Raw genomic sequence first — 23323 nt, forward strand, 5'->3', positions numbered from 1 at the left:
ACATCGAGAAGGACAGAATTCTCCCCAACACATTTTATGAAGCCAACATAACTCTTATATCAAAACCAGGAAAGGATGCAACAAAAAAACAAAACTACAGACCAATATTCCTTATGAATATACATGGAAAAATTCTCAGTAAAATCCTAGCAAATCGAATCTAGGTGGCAAACAAGAATATAATCCATCACGACCAAGTAGCCTTCTTCCCAGAGATGCAGGGATGATTCAACATACAAAAATCTATAAATGTAATTGACCACATAAATAGAAGGAAAAACAAAGACCATATGATCCTCTCAATAGATGCAGAAAAAGCATTTCACAAAATTCAACATTCTTTTATGATAAGAACGCTTAACAAAATAGGCATAGATGGGGCCTACCTAAAAATGATACCAGCCATATATGACAAACCCACAGCCAATATCATACTGAATGAGGAAAAACTGAAAGCATTCCCGCTCAGAACTGGAACCAGACAAGGCTTCCCACTGTCCCCATTACTTTTCAACATAGTGCTGGAAGTCCTTGTGAGAGCAATCAGGCAAGAGAGCAGAATCAAGGGTGTCCAAAGAGGGATAGAAGAGATCAAACTCTCACTCTTTGCTGATGATATGATATTATATCTAGAAAACCCCAAGGATTCAACCAAGAGACTCCTGGAATTTATCAATGAATTCAGTAAATTCTCAGGATACAAAATCAATACTCACAAATCAGAAGCACTCATATATACCAATAACGGTCAAACGGAGAACCAAATTAAGGACTCAATAGCCTTCACAATGGCAACAAAGAAAATAAAATGCCTAGGAATATATTTAACTAAGGAGATAAAGGACCTCTACAGGGAGAACTATGAAACACTGAGGAAAGAGATAGCAGAGCATGTAAACAGGTGGAAAACCATACCCTGCTCATGGATCAGAAGAATCAACATTGTTAAAATGTCTATACTGCCCAAAGTGATCTACAGATTCAATGCAATCCCTATTAAAGTACCAACATCACTTTTCACAGATATAGAAAAATAATTTTACACTTTGTTTGGAACCAGAGAAGACCCCGTTTACAAAAGCAATTTTAGGCAATAAGAACAAAATGAGAGGTATAATTCACCAGACTTCAAACTATACTACAAGGCCGTGGTTCTTAAAACTGCTTGGTATTGGCACAAGTTCAGGGACACAGACCAGTGAAACAGAACTGAGAATCCAGATATAAAACCATCCTCATGTAGCCATCTAATCTTTGACAAAGCAGACAAAAACATACTCTGGGGAAAAGATACCTTATTCAATAAATGGTGCTGGGAAAACTGGATAGCCACATGTGGAAGACTGAAACAGGACCCACACCTTTCACCTATCACAAAAATCAAATCACGGTGGATAACAGACTTAAACCTTAGGTGTGAATCTATTAAAATTCTGGAAGAAAATATGGGAAATACTCTTATAGACATTGGCCTAGGCAAAGAATTCATGAAGAAGATCCCAAAGGCAATCACAGCAACAAAAAAATAAACAAATGGGACCTGATAAAATTAAAAAGCTTCCACACAGCCAAAGAAACTGTCAGGAGAGCAAACAGACAACCTACAGGATGGGAAAAAAATTTTGCATGCTACACATCTGAAAAAGGACTGATAACTAGATTCTATTTAGAACTCAGGAAAATCAGCAAGAAAATATCAAACAACCCTATCAAAAAGTCGGCAAAGGACATGAATAGAAATTTTTCAAAAGAAGACAGAAGTATGGCCAACAAACATATGAAAAAAATGCTCAACATCTCTAATCATAAGGGAAATGCAAATGAAAACCACAATGAGATATCACTGAACTCCAGTGAGCATGGCCTTTATCAAAAAGTCCCAAAACAATAAACGTTGGCTTGGATGCGGAGAGACAGAAACACTCATACACTGTTGGTGGGACTGCAAACTAGTGCAACCTCTGTGGAAAGCAATATGGAGATACCTTAAACAGATTTAAGTAGACCTACCATTTGATCCAGCAATCCCATTACTGGGCATCTACCCAAAAGAATAGAAGACATTCTATAAGAAAGACATCTGCACTCGAATGTTTATAGTAGCAAAATTCACAATTGCAAAGATGTGGAAACAACCCAAGTGCCCATCAATACATGAGTAGATTAATAAAATGTGGTATATGTATACCACGGAGTACTATTCAGCTATAAGACCCAATGGTGATCTAGCACCTCTTGTATTTTTCTGGATAGAGCTGGAACCCATTCTACCAAGTGAAGGATCCAAATAATGGAAAAATAAGCACCACATGTACTCACCTTGAAATTGGTTTCCCTGATCATCACATAAGAGCACATTTAAGAATAACATTAATCGGGTTTCAGGCAGATGTTGTGGGGCAGGGATGGGTGTATACATACATAATGAGTGCAACGTGCACCATCTAGGGCATGGACACGCTTGAAGCTCTGATTTTGGTGCAGGGGGGGCAAGGGCAATATACGTAACCTAAACTTATGTACCCCCATAATATGCTGAAATAAAAAAGAATACATTCATAAATTTGACTACATAAAAACAAAATTAAATTTTTCATAATAGGAAGCACCAAAAATAATGTTAAAATAATGACAAACTGGGAAAACTTGAAAATATATCAAGATAAAGATCCCTGACATACAATACTTCTGCCAATACCACATAGTTTTAATTATTGTAGCTACATAATAAGTCTGGCAATCAGATTCAGCAATTGCTCCTAATTCATTCTTCCTTTTCAAAATAGTTTTAGCTAGTGTAATTCCTTTGTCTTTCCTATATATATTATAATCATCTTGTCTATATTTACAAAGAATCATGCTGGGATTTGGATAGAAATTGCATCAAACTTGTATATCAATTTGGGGAGAATTGACATTTTTACTATGCTGAATCTTCTAATCCATGAACATCCATGTCTCTCCATTTACTTAGGTCTTCTTTGAATTCTTTCATCAGCATTTTGCAATTTTCAGCATACAGATCTTGAACACCTTTTTTTAAAATTTATAACAATTTATAACTAATTTTCTTTAAAGGGACTGTAAATGCTATTGTATTTAAAATATTCAGTTCCACATATTCATTGCTAGTATATAGAAATACAATCAATTTTTAGTTTATCGTGTATCCTGCAACCTTAATAAACTCATTTATTAGTTCCAGAAAAAAAATATCCCTGACATATAAAGAACTCTTAAAAGTCAAGAGAAAAAAGAACCAAGATCCCGAAAGAAAAATGGACAAAAGATAGAAGAAGATAAGTCACATAGAACATGTGAAAACGACCTTTAAACATATAAATAGTGTTCAATCTCCCTCACAAGAGAAATAAATGCATGTTAAAGCTACAGAGACATCAGTTCTCACCTATCGTATTGGCAAAAATTATAAACTATGACAACACGTCTTGTGGTAACATTCTCATACATTGCTTGTGGAATGTAAACTGATACAACCATTTTGGGGAAAATACATAGGAAAGTGAATTAATAAACTATGCTACATCTACACAGTAGAGTACTTTGCTGTTGAAAAAAAAAGAATAAGAAAGTTCTCTATGAATCAATGTGGAGTAATTTCCAGAATATATTAAGTGAAAGAAGTAAAGTGTAATCTCTATGGTAACCACAAATGAAATACCTATAGGAGATACACAGAAGGAAATAAGATTGGAATCAAGTATCTCTCTCTCTCTCTCTCTCTCTCTGCCTCTGCTTACCTCTATAAAAATATCAAGGAGATCCTATAGAAGTGTGTGGAGCAAGACGGTGTAATACAATGCTCCAGTGATTTCTCCCCTTCCCCAGAAACATCAATTTTATCAACTATCCATGCACAAAAATAGCTTCACAAGAACTAAGGAAACAAGGTGAGAGATCAGTCACAGCCCTTGGGGATATCATGGAAATAAAAAATATATACTCTTTTAGTCTGTCTTGTGCTGCTATAACAGAATACTACAGATTGGGTAATTTATAATGAACAGAAATTTATTTCTCACAGTTATGAAAGCTGGGAAATCCAAGATTAAGAGGTGAACATCTGGCAAGGGCCTTCTTGCTATGTCATCCCATGGTGGAGGGCAGAACGATAAGAGAGAAAAGGGGGTTGAACTCACCCTTTTATAACAAATCCACTCCCATAATAACAGCATTAATCCATTGATGAGTGAGGAGCCCTCATGGCCTAATCACCTCTTAAAAAGGTCTCACTCCTTTATACCATTACAATGGCAATTACACTTCAACATGAGTCTTGAAGAAAGAAAATATTCAAACCATAGCATTCCACCCCTGGTACCCCCACACTCATGTCATTCTCACATACAAAATACATTCATTCCATCCCAATAGCTCCAAAAGTCTGATATCATTTTGGCACCAACTCAAAAGTCCAGAGTCTTATGTAAATCAGATATGAATGAGACTCAAGGCATGAATCACCCTGAGGCAAATTCCCCTCAAGCTTTGAGCCTGTGAAATCAAACTAAGTTATGTGCTTACAAAATACAGTGGTGGGACAGGCATAGTATAGACATTCCCATTTCACAAGGGAGAACGATGCAAGAGGAAATGGGTAAATGGTCTCAAGTAAGTCTAAAACAGGGCAAACAACATTAAATCTTAAGGCACCAGAATAATTTTTGACTCCATGTCCTACCTTCCAGACACACTGGGTTGGGGTTGGGTCTCAGGCAGTCCCATCTCATGGCTTTGTGGGGCTCAGCTTACATGGCTTTTCTCACAGGTTGGAGCCTCATGTCTACAGCACTCCCCAGCTAATGTTGCATGCTGGCAACTCTTTAGTTTTGGGGTTTTAGGAGCAGGTCCACCCTCATAGTTCCACTGGGCCTAGTGGGGACTCTCTGTAGTGGCCCTGACCCCACAGTTTGACTGGGTGTTTCCCTAGTGAGGGCTCTTTGCAATGGTTTTGCCCCTGCAGCAAGTCTCTGCCTGGGCTCCCAAGCTGTCCACAACATCCTTTGAAATATGGGTGGAGGAAGCCATGCTCCCACAACTTGCATTCTGCACACCTGCAGAATTAGCACCACATGAATGCTACAAAAGTTTATGGCATATACCTTCCAGAGTAGAGGGTTGAGTCACACCTAGGCGGACTTGAACCATGGCTGCGGCAGCCAAGGAGCACTGTGTCAGAATGCAGGGAAGAGAGACTTGAGGCTGCCCTGGGCAGTGAACCTCAAGGTCCTATGGGTGCCTTAGGCCTCTCTTTTGAAATATTTACTTCCCCCAGACCTTGGCACTCTGAGTCTTTGATGGGAGGGGTGGAACCAGTAATCTCAAAAGTGCACTTGGGGTCATTCTCTCATTGTCCTGATGAATAGACTCTGGCCTCACTCTCTCCATACTAATCTCTGTACCAAATGATTACTTTCTTGGCCATACCCGAGGTTTCCTAGCCTGAAAATGCTATTTATTCTCTACCACATAACCAGGGTGAGAATCCTTCAAATCCTTAAGTTCTGTTTCCCCTTTGATTATAAATTTCACCTTTAAATCATTTCTTTCTTCTTTGTTTTATTTTTTTAAATTTCAATAGATTTAAGGGGTGTAGCTTAATGTTTTTTTGTTACATAGATGAATGGTATAGTGATGAAGTCAGGGCTTTTAGTGTACTAGTCACCCAAATAATGTATATTATACCCAATATATAATTTTTCATTCCTTATCCCCCACTGACTCTCCCCCCTTTTAAGTCCCCAAAGTCCATTATACCACTCTGTATGACCACGTATACTCATTATTTAGTTCCCACTTTTAAGAGAGTACATGAGGTATTTGGTTTTCTGTTCCCAAGTCACTTAGGATAATGGTTTCCAGTTCCACCCGAGTTGATGCAAAAGACATTATTTCATTCTTTTTTATGGCTGAGTAGTATTCCATGGTATATGTAGATCACATTTTCTTTATCCACTCATAATTAGATGGGCAGTTAGGTTGATTCCATATATTTGCAATCCTGAATTGTGCTGCAATAAACATTCAAGTATAAATGTCTTTTTTGTATAAGGACTTCTTTTCCTTTGGGTAGATATCCAGTAGTGGTATTGCTAGAGAGAATGGTAGGTCTACTTTTAGTTCTTTGAGGAATCTCCATATTGTTTTCCATAGAGGTTGTACTAATTTGCAGTCCAACCAACAGTATATAAGTGTTCCTTTTCACTACATCCATGCCAACATCTATTGTTTTCTGATTTTTTTAACAACAGCCATTCTGACATGGATAAGGTGGTATCTCATTGTGGTTTTAATTTGCATTTCCCTGATTATTAGTCATGTTAAGTATTTTTTCATATATATGGTGGCCATTTGTATATCTACTTATGAAAAATGTCTGTTCATGTCTTTTTTCCCAATTTTTAATGGGGTTATTTATTTTTTACTTGCTGCTTGCTTGAGTTCCTTGTAGATTCCGGATATAAGTCCTTTGTCAGATGTACGGTTTGCAAATATTTTCACCCATTCTGAGGGGTTGTCTATTTACTCTGTTGATGATTTCCTTTGCTGTGCAGAAACTTCTTAGTTTAACTTAGTCCCATTTATTTATTTTTATTTTTGTTGTATTTGCCTTTGGGATCTTAGTCATAAATTCTTTGCCTATGCCAGTGACCACAAGAGTTTTTCCTAAATTGTCTTCTTCAATTTTTATGCTGTCAGGTCTTATATTTAAGTCTTTAATGAACCTTGAATTAATTTTTGTGTATGGTGAGTTTCATTTTTCTGCCTGTGGCTCTCCATTTTTCCCAGTGCTGCTTATTGAATAGGATGTCCTTTCCACAGTGTATGTTTTTATCTGCTTTGTTGAAGATCTTTTGGTTGTAGGTATATGGTTTTATTTCTGGGTTGTCTATTTTTGTTCCATTGATCTATGTGTTTACTTTTATACCAGTACCATACTGTTTTGGTTACTATAGCCATGTAGTATAATTTGAAGTCAGGTATTATAATGCCTAGAGATTCCTTTTTGCTATTTGGGATTTTTTGATTCCATATGAAATTTAGGATTTTTTTTTTTCTAATTCTGTGAAAGAGAATATTGGTATTTTGATGGGAATTGCATTGAATCTATAAATAACTTTGGGCAATATGAACATTTTAACAAAGTTGATTCTTCCAATCCATTAGTTTGTGTCACCTACAACTACTTTCATCAGTGTTTTGAAGTTCTTCTTGTAGATATCTTTGACCTCCTTGGTTAAATATATTCCTAGGGATTTTTTGGCAGCTCTTATAAATGGTATTAAGTTCTTCTCACCTTGATTGTTTTTAGTGTATAGAAATGATACTGCTTTGTGTGCATTAATTTTGTAACTTGAGACCTTACAGAATTCATTTATCAATTCTAGGAGTCTTTTGGAGAAGTTTTTAGGGTTTTCTAGATTTAAGATCATATCATCAGCAAACAGTGATAATTTGACCTCCTCTTTTCTGATTTGAATATTCTTTATTTCTTTCTCTTGCCCGGTTGCTCTGGCTAGGACATCAACCACTACATTGAAGAGAAGTTGTGAAAGTGGGCATCCTTGTCTTCTTTCAGTTCATGGGGGATTGCTTTCAAATTTTCCCCATTGAGTATGATGTTGGCTGTGGATTTATCATATATGGCTTTTATGATTTGGAGGTACGTTCCTTCTATGACTTGTTTGTTAAAGTTATTTATTATGAAAGGATGCTGGATCTTATTGAATGCTTTTTCTGCATCTATTGAGATGATCGTATGGTTTTTGTTTTTGCTTCTGTTTAATGTGGTGACACATATTAATTGATTTGTGTATTTCTTATTATTTCAGCTTATTATGGGGGTACATAAGTTTAGGTTACGCATATTGCCCTTGCCCCCCATGAGTCAGAGATTCAAGTGTATCCATCCCCCAGATGGTGCACATCGCACTCATTATGTACATATACACCCATCCTTCCCCCCCCCCCACATCTTCCCAACACCAGATTAATGTTATTCCTAAATGTGCAATTAGGTGATGATCAGTAAACCAATCTGATGGTGAGTACATGTGGTACTTGTTTTTCCATTCTTGGGATACTTCACTTGGTATAATGGGTTCCAGCTCTATCAGGGAAAATACAAGAGGTGCTAGATCACCATTATTTCTTACACCTGAGTAATACTCCATGGTAAACATATACCACATTTTTTTAATCTACTCATGTACTGATGGCACTTGGGTTGTTTCCACATCTTTGCAATTGTGAATTGTGCTGCTATAAACATTCAAATGCAGATGTCTTTCTTATAGAATGTCTTCTATTCTTTTGGGTAGATGCCCAGTAATGGGATTGCTGGATCAAATGGTAGGTATACTTGTATCTGTTTAAGGTATCTCCATATTGATTTCCACAGAAGTTGCACTAGTTTTCAGTTCCACCATCAGTGCATGAGTGTTTCTGTCTCTCCGCATCCATGCCAACGTTTTTTGTTTTGGGACTTTTTGATAAAGACCATGCTCACTGGAGTTCAGCGATATCTCATTGTGATTTTGATTTGCATTTCCCTTATGATTAGAGATGTTGAGCATTTTTTCATATGTTTGTTGGCTATTATTCTGTCTTCTTTGAAAAATTTCTATTCATGTCCTTTGCCGACTTTTTGATAGGGTTGTTTGATATTTTCTTGCTGATTTTCCTGAGTTCTAAATAGAATCTAGTTATCAGTCCTTTTTCAGATGTGTAGCATGCAAAATTTTTTTCCCATCCTGTAGGTTGTCTGTTTGCTCTCCTGACAGTTTCTTTGGCTGTGTGGAAGCTTTTTAATTTTATCAGGTCCCATTTGTTTATTTTTTTGTTGCTGTGATTGCCTTTGGGATCTTCTTCATGAATTCTTTGCCTAGGCCAATGTCTATAAGAGTATTTCCCATATTTTCTTCCAGAATTTTAATAGATTCACACCTAAGGTTTAAGTCTGTTATCCACCGTGATTTGATTTTTGTGATAGGTGAAAGGTGTGGGTCCTGTTTCAGTCTTCCACATGTGGCTATCCAGTTTTCCCAGCACCATTTATTGAATAAGGTATCTTTTCCCCAGAGTATGTTTTTGTCTGCTTTGTCAAAGATTAGATGGCTACATGAGGATGGTTTTATATCTGGATTCTCAGTTCTGTTTCACTGGTCTGTGTCCCTGAACTTGTGCCAATACCAAGCAGTTTTAAGAACCACGGCCTTGTAGTATAGTTTGAAGTCTGGTGAATTATACCTCTCATTTTGTTCTTATTGCCTAAAATTGCTTTTGTAAACGGGGTCTTCTCTGGTTCCAAACAAAGTGTAAAATTATTTTTCTATATCTGTGAAAAGTGATGTTGGTACTTTAATAGGGATTGCATTGAATCTGTAGATCACTTTGGGCAGTATAGACATTTTAACAATGTTGATTCTTCTGATCCATGAGCAGGGTATGGTTTTCCACCTGTTTACATGCTCTGCTATCTCTTTCCTCAGTGTTTCATAGTTCTCCCTGTAGAGGTCCTTTATCTCCTTAGTTAAATATATTCCTAGGCATTTTATTTTCTTTGTTGCCATTGTGAAGGCTATTGAGTCCTTAATTTGGTTCTCCGTTTGACCGTTATTGGTATATATGAGTGCTTCTGATTTGTGAGTATTGATTTTGTATCCTGAGAATTTACTGAATTCATTGATAAATTCCAGGAGTCTCTTGGTTGAATCCTTGGGGTTTTCTAGATATAATATCATATCATCAGCAAAGAGTGAGAGTTTGATCTCTTCTATCCCTCTTTGGACACCCTTGATTCTGCTCTCTTGCCTGATTGCTCTCACAAGGACTTCCAGCACTATGTTGAAAAGTAATGGGGACAGTGGGAAGCCTTGTCTGGTTCCAGTTCTGAGCGGGAATGCTTTCAGTTTTTCCTCATTCAGTATGATATTGGCTGTGGGTTTGTCATATATGGCTGGTATCATTTTTAGGTAGGCCCCATCTATGCCTATTTTGTTAAGCGTTCTTATCATAAAAGAATGTTGAATTTTGTGAAATGCTTTTTCTGCATCTATTGAGAGGATCATATGGTCTTTGTTTTTCCTTCTATTTATGTGGTCAATTACATTTATAGATTTTTGTATGTTGAATCATCCCTGCATCTCTGGGAAGAAGGCTACTTGGTCGTGATGGATTATATTCTTGTTTGCCACCTAGATTCGATTTGCTAGGATTTTACTGAGAATTTTTCCATGTATATTCATAAGGAATATTGGTCTGTAGTTTTGTTTTTTTTGTTGCATCCTTTCCTGGTTTTGATATAAGAGTTATGTTGGCTTCATAAAATGTGTTGGGGAGAATTCTGTCCTTCTCGATGTTGTGGAATAACTTTTGTAGGATAGGCACCAGTTCTTCTTTGTAGGTGTGGTAAAATCCAGGTGTGAAACCATCTGGTCGGGGGCTTTTCTTTTTAGGAAGGTTTTTTATTCCCGTTTCGATTTCAGTTCTTGATATTGGTCTGTTCAGGAATTCTGTTTCTTCCTGGTTGAGCCTAGGGAGGCTGTGTGTTTCTAAAAATTTGTCCATTTCCTCCACATTTTCCAGTTTGTGTACATAAAGGTTTTTGTAGAATTCATAGATGATATTCTTGTATCTCTGTGGCATCAGTTGTGATTTCTCCTTTCATGTTCCTGATGCAGCTTATTAGAGCTTTTTCTTTTCTGCTCTTAGTCTAGCCAAAGGCGTGTCAATTTTGTTTGTCTTTTCAAAGAACCAGTTTTTTTGTTTTATTAATCTCCCATATAGTTTTCCTGTTGTCCATTTCATTTAGTTCTAAGCTGATCTTATCAATTTCACTCCTTCTGCTGGGTTTGGGGTTGGTCTGTTCTTCTTTCTGCAGCTCTTTGAGTTTATTCATTAGGGTGTCTAATTTTAAGTTTTCTGTCTTTTGGATATAGGCATTTATGGAAATAAACTTTCCTCTCAGGTCTGCTTTAGCTGTGTCCCACAGATTTTGGTAACTTGTGTCTCCTTTGTCATTTAGTGCAAAGCATCTTTTGATTTCCATCTTGATTTCCTGTTTTATAAAATAGTCATTCAGGAGAAGGTTGTTTAGCTTCCATGACTTTGAGTAGAAATGAGAATTTCTGTTAAGGTTGATTTCTACTTTTATTCTGCTGTGATCTGAGGAGATGCATGGTATAATTTCTATTTTTTTTAAAAAAATTTAAGACATGTTTTGTGTCCTAGGATATGGTCAATCTTAGAGAATGTCCCATGAGCTGATGAGAAGAACGTATATTCAGTGGATTTTGGATAGAATGTCCCGTAAATGTCAGTCAGGCCCATTTGTTCTAGCATTCTGTTTAAGTCCATTATTTCTTATTTTATTTTCTGTTTGGAGGATCTGTCCTGTGCTGTCAGCGGGGTGTTGAAATCTCTGGCTATTATGGTGTTGCTGTTTATCATTTGGTTTAGATCAAGTAGGGTTTCCTTTATGAATCTGGGTGCACCTAAGTTGGGTGCATACATATTAAGTAGAGTTATGTCTTCTTGTGGAACTGTACCCTTCACCATTATATAGTGACCATCTTTGTCTTTTATTACTTTTGTTGATTTAAAAACTAAGTTATCTGAGATTAAAACCATCACGCCAGCCTTCCTTTGGCTTCTGTTTGCTTGAAATATCGATTTCTACTGCTTTTTATTCAGTCTAAATACATCCTTGCAGGTTAGATCAGTTTCCTGGAGACAGCAGATGCTTGACTTGTATTTTCTTATCCATTGGGCCAGCCTATGTCTCTTGAGTGAGGAATTCAAGCCGTTCACATTTATTGAGAGAACTGATAGGTGGGGCAGAGTTCTGTTCATCCTGTTGGGTAGAACTTCATCATTATGTTTTCTCTCTTGAGCCATTGTGGTATCTGGCCTTTGATCTTTAGCTTTGGTGTGGTTTTACATTCGTGAGTGTTTCTTGTGCTGGTCCATGTGCAACTCTGTTTTGAGAACTTCTTGGAGGGCTGGTCTCGTCTTGGTGAATTCCCTCAGTCTTTGCTTGTCTGAGAATGTCTTAATTTATCCTCATATGCAAAACTTAGCTTTGCTGGGTACAAGATTGTAGTCTGGGCATTATTCTGTTTCAGAAGAGTGAAAATGGGGCCCCAGTCTCTTCTTGCTTGTAAGGTTTCAGTTGAGAAACCTGGTGTTATTCAAATGGGCTTTCCTTTGTATGTTACTTGTTTCTTTCACCTTACAGCTCGAAGAATGGCCTCTTTAGTGTATATTTTGGTAAGTCTGTGACTGCGTGACGTTGTGTCTTCCTATTTGCAATGAATCTCTCAAGGGTCCTTTGAGCTTCTTGTACCTGTATATCTATATTTTTGCAAGGCCTGGGAAATTTTCCTCAATTATATCTTCAAGTAGCTCATCCACCCCTTGCGTATTATCTTCTTCACCCTCCGGAATGCTCATAACTCTCACGTTAGGCTTCTTCACATAATCCCACATTTCTTGGAGACTCTGGTCTTTTCTCTTATCTCTTTGTTCTATCTCTGTGACTGACTTATTTAATTGGAAGGTGTTTTCTTCAATCTCTGAGATTCTTTTTTCTGTTTGGTCTACCCTGCTCTTGAGGCTTTCCACCGTGTTTTGTAATTCCCTGAAGAAATTCTTCATTTCCCGGGTTTCAGTTTGATTTTTCTTTAATGTTTCAATTTCTTTAGTGAATTTTTCTTCCAAGTCCTGGATTTTTTTCTGTGTTTTCTTTGTGTTGGTTATGTATTTTTTCTTGCATGTCCTTCAGTTTTCTTACAATTCATATTTGAAATTCTTCCTGTGACATTTTAGTGTTCTGAATTTGGTTAATGTCCATTGCTGGAGAGCTGGTGTTCCTCTTTGGGGATGTATTTTCTGTTTGATTCTTTATACTTCCAGAATTTTGTCACTGAGCCCTTCCCATCTGGATCAATGGTTTCTTCCCTCCTTTCACCTTTCCTCTGGAAAGTAACAAGACTTGTGCGGGCTCTGTTCCTAGGCTGCCTAACAGCCTAGGTGTTTTGCTTCCTATGTCACTAGGGGGAGCCACTTATGTGTTGTTCAGGGTTCTTCTACCACAGTTGGGGAGCTGTTCCTGGTGGATCCAGCCCGAGAGTATTGATTTGATCTAAAACCTGTCTGAGGGATTAAGTCACTGGGCTTACAAGTTTTGATCTGCAGCCAAGATTCACACTGGTTGCAGAGAGAAAGTGGCTTTTTCTTGTCTCTCCCTCTCCATAGGTGGTGTCTACCACTTTCTGCATGAAAGATGCTGGCTCAGGGGAGAGGGGGTGCCACTGTCCGCCCAGTGCCCCAGTGGCTGCAGATCGCACGGGCAATGGTCTGCCCACCCCAATGCCTGCAAGATCCACATGCTAATCTCTCACGACTGGGGTAGCAATCAGAGTTCACATATCAAAACGGTACTGTTGGCCATAGGTCGCACAAAGGCAGAGATTGTAGCCTGGGGGAGGGGAGCTGCCCAGCACCCTATAGCACTGCAGGGGCTAGGCTGTGGACCCCCAAAATGGTGACTGCCTGCCCACAGATCGCCAGCACTGGGGGTGATTGTTCAGGGCTTGTCAGTTGCCAGGTTGGGGGGCTGTGTCATCAGGATGTCCCCTTGTATTTTTTATGTCGCCCGCCCACAATTTCACAGCTGTTCAACAGGAGCTCTTGCTCTCTCTCTGATCCCCCCTGAGTGGGCCTAATAGCCCACAGTGGTTTCCAGGTTAGAGTCTCCTAATTATTTTTCACCTCCGTCAATCTGGACCCGCTGAGTGGTAGAGCCAATTTACCTGTCTCCTAACTGCCTCCAGCGGTAGCCTAGACCAGTCCCTCCCCTACCAAGTGCAGTCCTGGCACAGAGCTCAGGAGTTCAAGATGCTTGCTGCTGATGTCTCCTCTCCACAGAGCCCCACGTCCCCTGCAATGATTTTGCACCAACTTCAGGCAGATCCCTGTCTGAGTGGGTGTGGAGGCCAGTGGGGAAGCAAGACATTCTCCTGTGGGACTGATCCCATCTCACTTGCTGGTGAGGAGGGCGCAGCTTTCCCATGCTCTACTGTCTATTGTTTGTCTCGCACTCTCCAGATTTTGGCAATCTTATCTCCCGTTCACCTTTTCTTTTTCTTGCTTTTTGTGTCCCATGCTGATTCTCTGTGGATTCACAATGCTGTTCTTGTGGGGGAGCAATCCACTCATGTGTAGCAGGTCGAGATCTATGCCTTCCTCTCTGGGAGCAGGAATCCAGGAGGTTACCTCCACTCTGCCATTTTTTCTCTCTGATTTGTGTGTGCTGAATCATCCTTTCATCCTTGGGATGAAACCCACTTGATCATGGTGCATTATCTTTTTGATGTGTTGTTGAATTCAGTTTGCTAGCATTTTGTTGAGGATTTTTGCATCTATGTTCATAAGGGATATTGGTCTGTAGTTCTCTTTTAATTTTGTCCTTTCTTGGCTTTGGTGTCAAGACTTGATAGAATGAGTTAGGGAGGATTCTCTCCTTCTTGATGCTATAGAAAAATTTCTGTAGGATAGGTGCCAGTTCTTATTTGTAGGTCTGGTAAAATTTGGCTGTGAACACATCAGGTCCAGGGCTATTTTTACATTGGGACATTTTTTTTTATTAATGCTTCAATCTCACTGTTTTTTATTGGTATTTTCAGGATTTCTATTTTTTTCCTGAATCAGGCTTGGGAGGTTGTGTGTTTCTAGGAATTTATCCATTTCCTCTAAGTTTTCTAGTTTTTGTAGGTAGAGGTTTTCTTAGTATTCGCAGATGATGTTGTATATTTGTGCAGTATCAGTTGTAATGTCTCTTTTTTCCCATTTCTGATTGAGGTTATTTGAGTCCTTTCACATCTATTTCTGGTTAATCTGGATAGTGGTCTATCAATTTTGTTTATCTTTTCAAGGAACCAACTTTTTATTTTGCTGATCCTTTGTATTATTATTTTTTTTTTTGGTTTCCATTTTGTTTACTTCTGCTCTGAGCTTGTTACTTTTTTTCTTCTGCTGGCTTTGGATTTGGTTTGCTCTTCCTTTTCTATAATAGTTCCTTGAGATGTGACATTAGGTTGTTAATTTGTGATCTTTCTGTATTTTGATGTAGACATTTAAGGCTATGGACTTTCCCCTTAGGACTTCCTTTTCTGTATCCCATAGATTTCGGAAGTTTATGTCCCCTTTGTCATTCAATTTGAGATATCTTTTAATTTCCATCTTATTTTCATATTTGACCCAAAGATCATTCAGCAGCAGGTTGTTTAATTTCCATGACTTTGTGTAGACTTGAGTATTTCTCTTGGAATTGATGTCTGCTTATATTCCATTGTGGTCTGAAAAGATATATGGTATGATTTCAGTTTTTTTGAGTTTGATAAGACTTGTTTTGTGGCCTAAGTTATGATAAGTCTTGGAAAATGTCTCATATGCTGTTGAGAAAAATGTATATTCAGTAATTTTTTGAGAATATTTGTAAATGTCTATTAGTTCCATTTGTTCTAGAGTCCCATTTAAGTCCAGTGTTTCTTTATTCATTTTCTGCTCTGATGATATGTCTAGTTCTGTCAGTGGGGTATTGAATTCCCCAGCAATTATGATGCTACTGTTTATTTGTTTTTTTTTTTTTGCTTCGATATATTAGCATTTGCTTTATGAATCTGGGAGCTCCTGTATTAGATGCATATGTATTTAGCATTGTTATGTCTTCTTGCTAAATTGTTCCCTTTACCATTACATAATGACCATCTTTGTCTCTTTCTTTTTCTTTACCATTGTTGACTTGAACTCATTTTACCTGATATGAGAATTTCTACAGCTGCTCACTTTTGGTTTCCATTTGTGTAGAATATTTTTTCCATCCCTTTACCTTGAATCTGTGCAATTCCTTAAGAGTTATATGTGTTGTTTGGAGACAGCATACACTTGGGTTGTGTTTTTCCATTCATTCAGATAGTGTATGTCTTTTGAGTGGGGTACTAAGGCTATTAACATTCAGTCTTAATATTGATATGTGGGATACTGTTCTGTTTATCAAGTTGGGTGATACCTTGTTTTGTTTTCTGTCTTGTGCTACTGTTTTATAAGAGCTGTGAACTTTAACTTTCTGGTGTTTTACACTGATGAGTATTTATTGTGCTGTTCCATGTGTAATTAACTTTTGAGTATTTCCTGTAGGTCAGGCCTATGCTTGTCTAGAAAAGTTTTTATTTCTCCATCATTTATGAATGTTACTTTTGCAGGATACAGAATTATTGGCTGGCAGTTGTTCCATTTAAGAAGACTAAGAATGGGGTCCCAATCCCGTCTGGCTTGTAAGGTATCCACTGAGAAGTCTTCTGTTAACCTGATGGGTTTTCCTTTGTAGGTTAGTTGTTGCTTTTGTCTTGAAGTTTATATAGAATTTTCTCCTTCATTTTGACTTTGACTAAGTTGATGACTATGTGTCCTGGAAATTTCCTATTTTCTATGAATTTGCCGTGAAAATAAGATGGAAATTAAAAGATTCCTCAAATTGAACAACAAAGGGGACTCTATTTGCTATGCATCATCCTGGTGATCAATGACCATCTTGTATCTGTATATTTGAATCTCTGGTGATCCCAGGGAAGTTCTCTTTAGTATTCCCTTGAATAGGTTTTCCATGCTTTTTACTTTTTCTTCTCCTCCCTCCAGTATACCTATAATTTGTATATTGGCTCACTTCACATAGTTCCATGTTTCTGTGAGTGATCATTCATTCTTTATTCATTTTTCTGCATCTATGACTGACTGGGTTAGTTTGAAAGCCTTGTCTTCAAGCTCCAATATTCCTTCTTCTGCTTGTTCTAGGCTGTTGTTAAAGCTTTCTGCTATATTTTGAAATTCCTTAAATGACTCTTTCATTTCTTTAAGTTCTGTTATATCCTTTCTTATGTTGTCTATCTCTTTAGCAAGTTTTACTTTTTTTTCATTCATATCCTGAAATAATTTTTTTGGTTCTTTGTGTTGGTTTTCAACTTTCTCTTCAATCCCATTCATCTTATTTGCCATCCATATTCTGAATTTCATTTCTGATATTTCAATGATTTCCCTTTAGTTGTGGCCTGTTGCTGTGTATCTATTGTGATCCTTTGGGGGTGTAGAACTTGCTTGTTTTTTTTTTTTTTTCATGTTGCCAGAATTCTTTTGCTGATTTTTTTCTCATCTGGAACCTCTTCTCTCAGCCCAGGGAAGATAGGTTTGCAGTGCACCTGTTCTTCTTTGCTGGGAACTCTCCTATTTAGTGAGAAGGACAGGTCCCTAGATAGCTCTCTTGTGTCCTACTCTGGAGGATTGACCCAATGGGACAAGGACAGATACACTGAGAACCTGTAACTCAGCTGTTCTCCTGCGTCATTCCATTCCCCTGTGTTTGTCACAGTCTGAGCCAGTGCTGGGGGATATTTGTATGTAATGGTAAATTGGTGTTGGAAGCTCAGGCAGGGAGCTGGATGAGTCTTGCTGTGCAGAAGCAGGTGACCTGGGAGTTTGCTCTGCTTGGGCCTCCCCATGGCAGTCGCAGTGGTGGCTGTGTGAGGCTATTTAGGCACTGGTCCAAGATGTCAGGGCTATGGACTTTTGCTTTGCTCAGTTCCAGGGATGGGAACAACATGCAGGGGAGAGGGGCAGTTTCCAGTGAGCAAATGTGTGACAATGTGTGTGGGGGAAGTGCCATGGCAGCTGTGCAGTGTGGAGTGTGGTTGGGGTTGCCAATGTGCACAGTGCAGTGTGCTGCCAGGCTTGCAGTACATGGAGCCACTGGGGAATGTGGGACATGGGCCCATGATGGTTGGGCAGGTTGCAGGACCTTGGACAGCACCTGGGTGGGTCCTGGGACCTTGACTGGTGCCTGGGTGAGACACGTGACCTAGGGTGGCACCTGGGCCTGTCATGGGACTTTGGCTGGCGCCCAGGTGGCTTGTGGGACCTTGGTGGGTGCCTTGGCAGGTTCTGAGATCTTGGCCAGTGCCAGATGTGTCATGGAACTGTAGCTGGTAGTGAGGCAGGTTGCAGGACCTTGATGGGTGCCTGGGTGCACTACAAGTCCTTGGTGTGTGCCTGGGCACTTCACAGGACTGCAACTGGTGGTGGGTTATTGGACCTTGGCAGATGCTTGGACAGGTAGGGGGGGCCTTGGATGGAACATAGGTAGGTTACAGGACTACAGCCAGCATTTGGGGCAACTCTTCAGGCCACAGCAGCACTCTACTGGGGAGTCATGGTGGCTGGGGCTCTCCCTCTGCCCAGGTCCAACTGTGGCAGCTGCTGTGGTGCTACTCAGATAGCAGCGGTGGTGCTATCAAGATAGGGAGATGGTGCCAGCAGATTCTGAGGGCTGGTGGGAGCCTGCTCTTTTCAGATTCCTGGGAGGCAGCCAGTGGGGTGGGTTGCGGAAGTGTACAGCACCCAGCCACAGTACATGTGAGAGTGTCCATTCTCCCTGCTCCCTCCCTGGTCTGGCAGGGGTAAAGGGGAGGAAGCTGTTGAGGAGCTTACCCCTCTGCAGACCAGGCACCCTAGAGCTAAGAGGACAGAATGGCATCTATTGCAGTGACCTGGGATCAGAAGCTGGTGGGACCCCACTGTGCCCACTCTCTGGTGTGATGGTGCTGCACAGTCCCCAAGCAGCTCTCTGATCAGTTTTGAGGCCTGCTGTGGTTGGGGGGGGGCCCTCACAGCTCGGGTTTCAGGTTCTGATGAGGGAGTGTGGAGACCCAGGATCTTTCCCCTGACTCTTCCCCACATGTGGACGCTTCCCCTTCCCCATAGGTACCTTCTGATCTTGCCCAGTAGATTACCCTGCCTCTCTTTCCCCCACTTTGAGTGTCTCCAGTTGCTTCTCTGATGATTCACAATGCTCTCTCAGAGATAGTCTATCTTCAGGTGAAGCCCTACCCACAACTTTTGATTTTCTCCTTGAGAGCAGTGAGTGCTGGCTGCTTCTAATCTACCATCTTGGCCCCCTCCCTCCAAATTCTTATAATTTTATGGTGCCTCAGCATCCATTTTGAATATGGCTTTAACTTTCTCAGACCAGAAGTAGAGCTCAGGCATCTTAGACAGAGTTTCCAGTTCTACATCACACTCAAATGGCTCAAGCCAGTGGCCAGAGGTCTCTCTCTTGCCTAACAGATTTGGGCTTTGCCACTACTTCCTTTAAACAAACCATTCAAGCATTTGCCCATTAACTTAAAGTTACCTACACCTTATTCCCTTATATATGCAGCTAGTTTCCATGTGTGCATGCTCTCTCCCCCTGACTCTTTACTTCTATCTTCCATGACCTAGGGATTGGAGACTGCCCTCCTGACTCATTATGCCCAGGGTTTTAAAGTAAAAATCTTTGAACTTGTTTCCTATTGTGGTGGTGTATTGAATTTGTGTCTTCCAACTGAAGAACTAGGGGCTGCCTGTGGCTGGGTTTTCCCCTGGATGCTGGTGAGAACACAGGTAGGGCTTCCAGTGCCAGAGTGATGGTCAGGCAGACATAAACTGAATATGCATCAGACAAGAGCCACAAGGACACCTGCCAGTATAAACAACTTTCACATGTGAGGGCCCCCCTGGTCACAGGTTGGACAACTAGGCATTAGGCTGTCCACCAGTTAAAAGAAGTATCCTGTGAAAGGCACATTGTTAACACCACTGTCTATCTCCCCCTTCATTTCCCATTATGGCAGATTGCTAGCTGCTCTGATAACTGAATCCCGATTTTGCTGAGGACACTCAAAACAATTGATGATGAAGATGGGATGGTTGGCACAGATTATATAGCTCTACAATGCCTATTAGCTACAAATAGCTTACTAACTGCCCTCCGAATTAGCCCTGTCCCTTTGGGAAGGAATCACTGCTTACTAGTGGTTTGTAGCTGCTTTGTGCTGCTGCATACTGCTGTTGTTGGTTGTTGCCTTGGGGGTTCTTCTGAAATTACAGTGGCTGTAGATGATGCTCAGAGCCATTGTACTCCCCTGCAGCTGTAGGAGGAAAGGTTCCAGTGTAAGGAGAGTGTTTCCCTATATGGCGTCAGCCACCCTTCCTGGGATCAGGTCCCTAAACAGCGGGCCTCTACTTGAGGGTGTGTTGTTCCTTGAGCAAGGTAGACTGTTCTAGTGACCTAGGGTCTCAGTGGTGGTCAGGACTGTGTTGGTGAGCAAGAGTGAGCTGGCTCGGTTGGTAGAGCTTTACATCCATCTCACTACCAGGCTCCAGGTAGCAATTACTCCCCCCTGGTAAAGTCAGAGGGGATAACACAATGCTGGGCTCACTGAGTTGGTGAGGTGGAGCTGAGTAAGATTGCCCAAACCTAAACCTAACTGGTGATGGGGGTGACTTTAACTGAGCTCCCACAGTGCCTCACAAGACCAAGTACTGCTAGGGTGAGGGCCTCCGGTGTTGCTGCTTTCCTTCTGCTGTAGCCCCTCATCCCCCAAGCCCATGGATGATCACAGGTCTAGTCCCTGCATGGTGTGGCTAAGACTCTGATGGGAAAATGCAAATACCCTGAATACCTGGTCCATGTCTCACCCAAAACACTGGAGGATGTTCAATAGCTTTTAGCAAAACTCCATGGAAGCTGTATGGGCATACTCAGTGCTGCCTAAAAACATAGAGCTGCAGTCCCATGGCTTAGGAGCTGACCTTCATAAAAAAAAAAAATGGTTGGGCTGGTAGACACTGACCCTGATCTCTCAGAATTCCACAGTATTAGACCTGAAACCTGGATCCACTGGGTGGATCTGTTGATTGAGTCTTCCTCTAGCCTGGTTCCATGAGAGTAGGACTGAAGCTTATATCCCTAGGGGCTGGCCTGAAGTCTGGGTCCACAGGGGCTGAACTGGTGCTGGGAGGAGGCCTTGACCCTGAGTTTGCAGGGGATAGCCAGGTTCTGAGGTGGTCCTGCTGCCTTGACCGAGTGGGCCATCCCTGGAGTCTGAATACATGGGCACTGGTCTGGTGCTGGGGTGGGCTTGGAGATGAGTCTATGGGGTGGGCCTGGGTCCTGGTTCCATGGGGACTGGCATGCCACCAGGGCATACTGGGGTGGGTGTGGCCCTTATGTCTTCTAGAACAGGCCTGCACCCTGAATCCACTGGAGCCTGGGGTCATAGGAATGAACATGGAGCCTGAGGCCAGCCTGGTGATGGTGTAGGCATATAGCATGTGTCTATGGAATTTGTTCCAGAACCTGGAATCATGAGTTCTGACTTGGTGCCTGAGGCCATGGGGCCTGGCCTGGATCCTGGGTCTATGAGGGCTGGGCTGGAATCTGGGTGTGTCAGTGTTTGCCTGAAGTCTATGTCTGTGACAGCTAGTCTGGGTCATGGGGACCAAGAGGGCCAACTTGGAACCTGGGTCCACAGGTGCAGGCCTGGAGTCTGGGTCCACAAGGATAGGCCCAGTACTGGGGTCTGCTGGGATGGGTCTGGACCTTGAGTCTGTTGGAGTGTGGGACTGCAATGGCTACCTGGAATGTAAGGCTACAAGGACCTGCCAAATACTGGGCAGGTCTGGAGCCTATGTTCATGGGTGCTGGTCTAGTGCCTGAGGCTAGGGGTGCAAACCTGGTGCTGAGGCAGGCCTGAAGTCTGGGGCTATTTGGGCCAACCTGGCTCTGTGATGATCTGGTACCTGGGCTGGACCTGGGACCTGGGGCCTGAAGACACAGGAGCTGACCTGGCAATGGGTGGGCCTGGAGGTTGTATATGCAGGGGCTGGCCTGGAAGCTGGGTCCGAAGGCACTGGCCAGACAACTAGGGCTGCAGGAACTGGCCTAGAGCCTGGATACGTGGAGGCTGGTTTGCCACGGGGACATCCCAGAGGCTGAAACAGCTGGAGTTGGCCTAGTGGTGGGGTGGGCCTGAAGACTGAGTCCACTGGGCAAACTTGAAACCTGGGGCTGTGAGATCCAGCCTGGCATTGGGGTGGGCCTAGAGGCCCAGTCTGTGGGCACCAGCCTGGAATCTGGGTACCAGCCTGGAATCTGGGGCCATGAGGACCTGCCCAGTGCTGGGTTTTACTGTGACAGGCCCAGTGTTAGGGTGCAAGGCAAAATCCTGTGTTTACATTCTTCTCCTTCCTCCAAGTGGAGGGTGTCCCTCTGCATACTGTGCTGCCTCAGGTTGGAGGAAGGGTGATGCAGATAATGTAAAACTGCCCTTCCTACCCTCTTCAATGGGTCTTTATTATTTCTGTGCTATACCCAGATGCTGTAATCTCTCGCCTGCTGTCCTTAGTTTTCTGAAGGTATTTTTGTTTATGGATAGTTGTAAAAATTGATGTTTCTATGGGGGGATGAAAACTGGGAAGTTCTAATCTGTCATCTTACTGACATCTGGACTGTGCTTGCTTTTTGATGTTTCTGTAGAGGAATAGGAATTTGGAGCTGCCTACTCCACCATTTTTCTGACATAGGTTCTCTACCTAAGTAATTTTTGAGCACAGCATTTGGATTTACACTTACATGACAAGGACAAAAAGGAATGTAAACAAATATTGGAATATCCAGTGCCTTTTGATATGACATACATTGGTCTTGTGGTGTTCCTGCCAAAAATGCACAACATGAATTATAATCATAAGGAAACAACAGAAAAATCCAAATTGAGGAACATTCAACACACCAACTGGCCTGTAGTCTTCATGAAAGACTACATGTCATGAAAGACAGACTGAAGAACTGTTCCTTATTAAAGAAGCCTAAAGGGGGCAGATTAGGGGGAGGGGCAAGATGGAGGATGAGAAAAACCACCAGCCGGAGTGTCTCTGGAAGAAAGATAGATTTGAGAAGAAAGTGAAAAAAAAAAAAAATAAACAGGCAGACAAACACAGATCATATGAGGGTTGGAAGGAAGGATGTCTGAAACTACAGGAGACTCCACGGGAAGAAGTTTCTGGGGAGAACTGGAAGGACAAAGGCTGCTGAGAGGCTTGGAGACCAGCAACAAGGGTAGGTGGAGTGGTTAAATTTCCCCTCCCTTGCATCTCGGACTGCTGGTGGGCTCCTGAGCAGTTGGAGAGACCTGCTGACACCAGCCCAGAGACGGCCGCCGCCAGTGAGCCTTGAGCCTCTTGCGGACAGGGCACCAGGCTCCCAGCTCCCTCGGGGCAACTCCCATCCCACAGACCCCAGCCGATAGGCAGGCACCATATTGCTTTATTCTCCCCTTCCCCTTCCCTATCTGCCACTGCCAAGAGAGACAATTTAGCCACCACCCAGAGGCATCTACAGGGAATAGGACTTTTCCTTTTGGGACCC

The sequence above is a fragment of the Eulemur rufifrons genome, chromosome 30, assembly GCF_041146395.1.
Source record: "Eulemur rufifrons isolate Redbay chromosome 30, OSU_ERuf_1, whole genome shotgun sequence".
In the NCBI taxonomy this organism is placed as follows: Eukaryota; Metazoa; Chordata; class Mammalia; order Primates; family Lemuridae; genus Eulemur; species Eulemur rufifrons.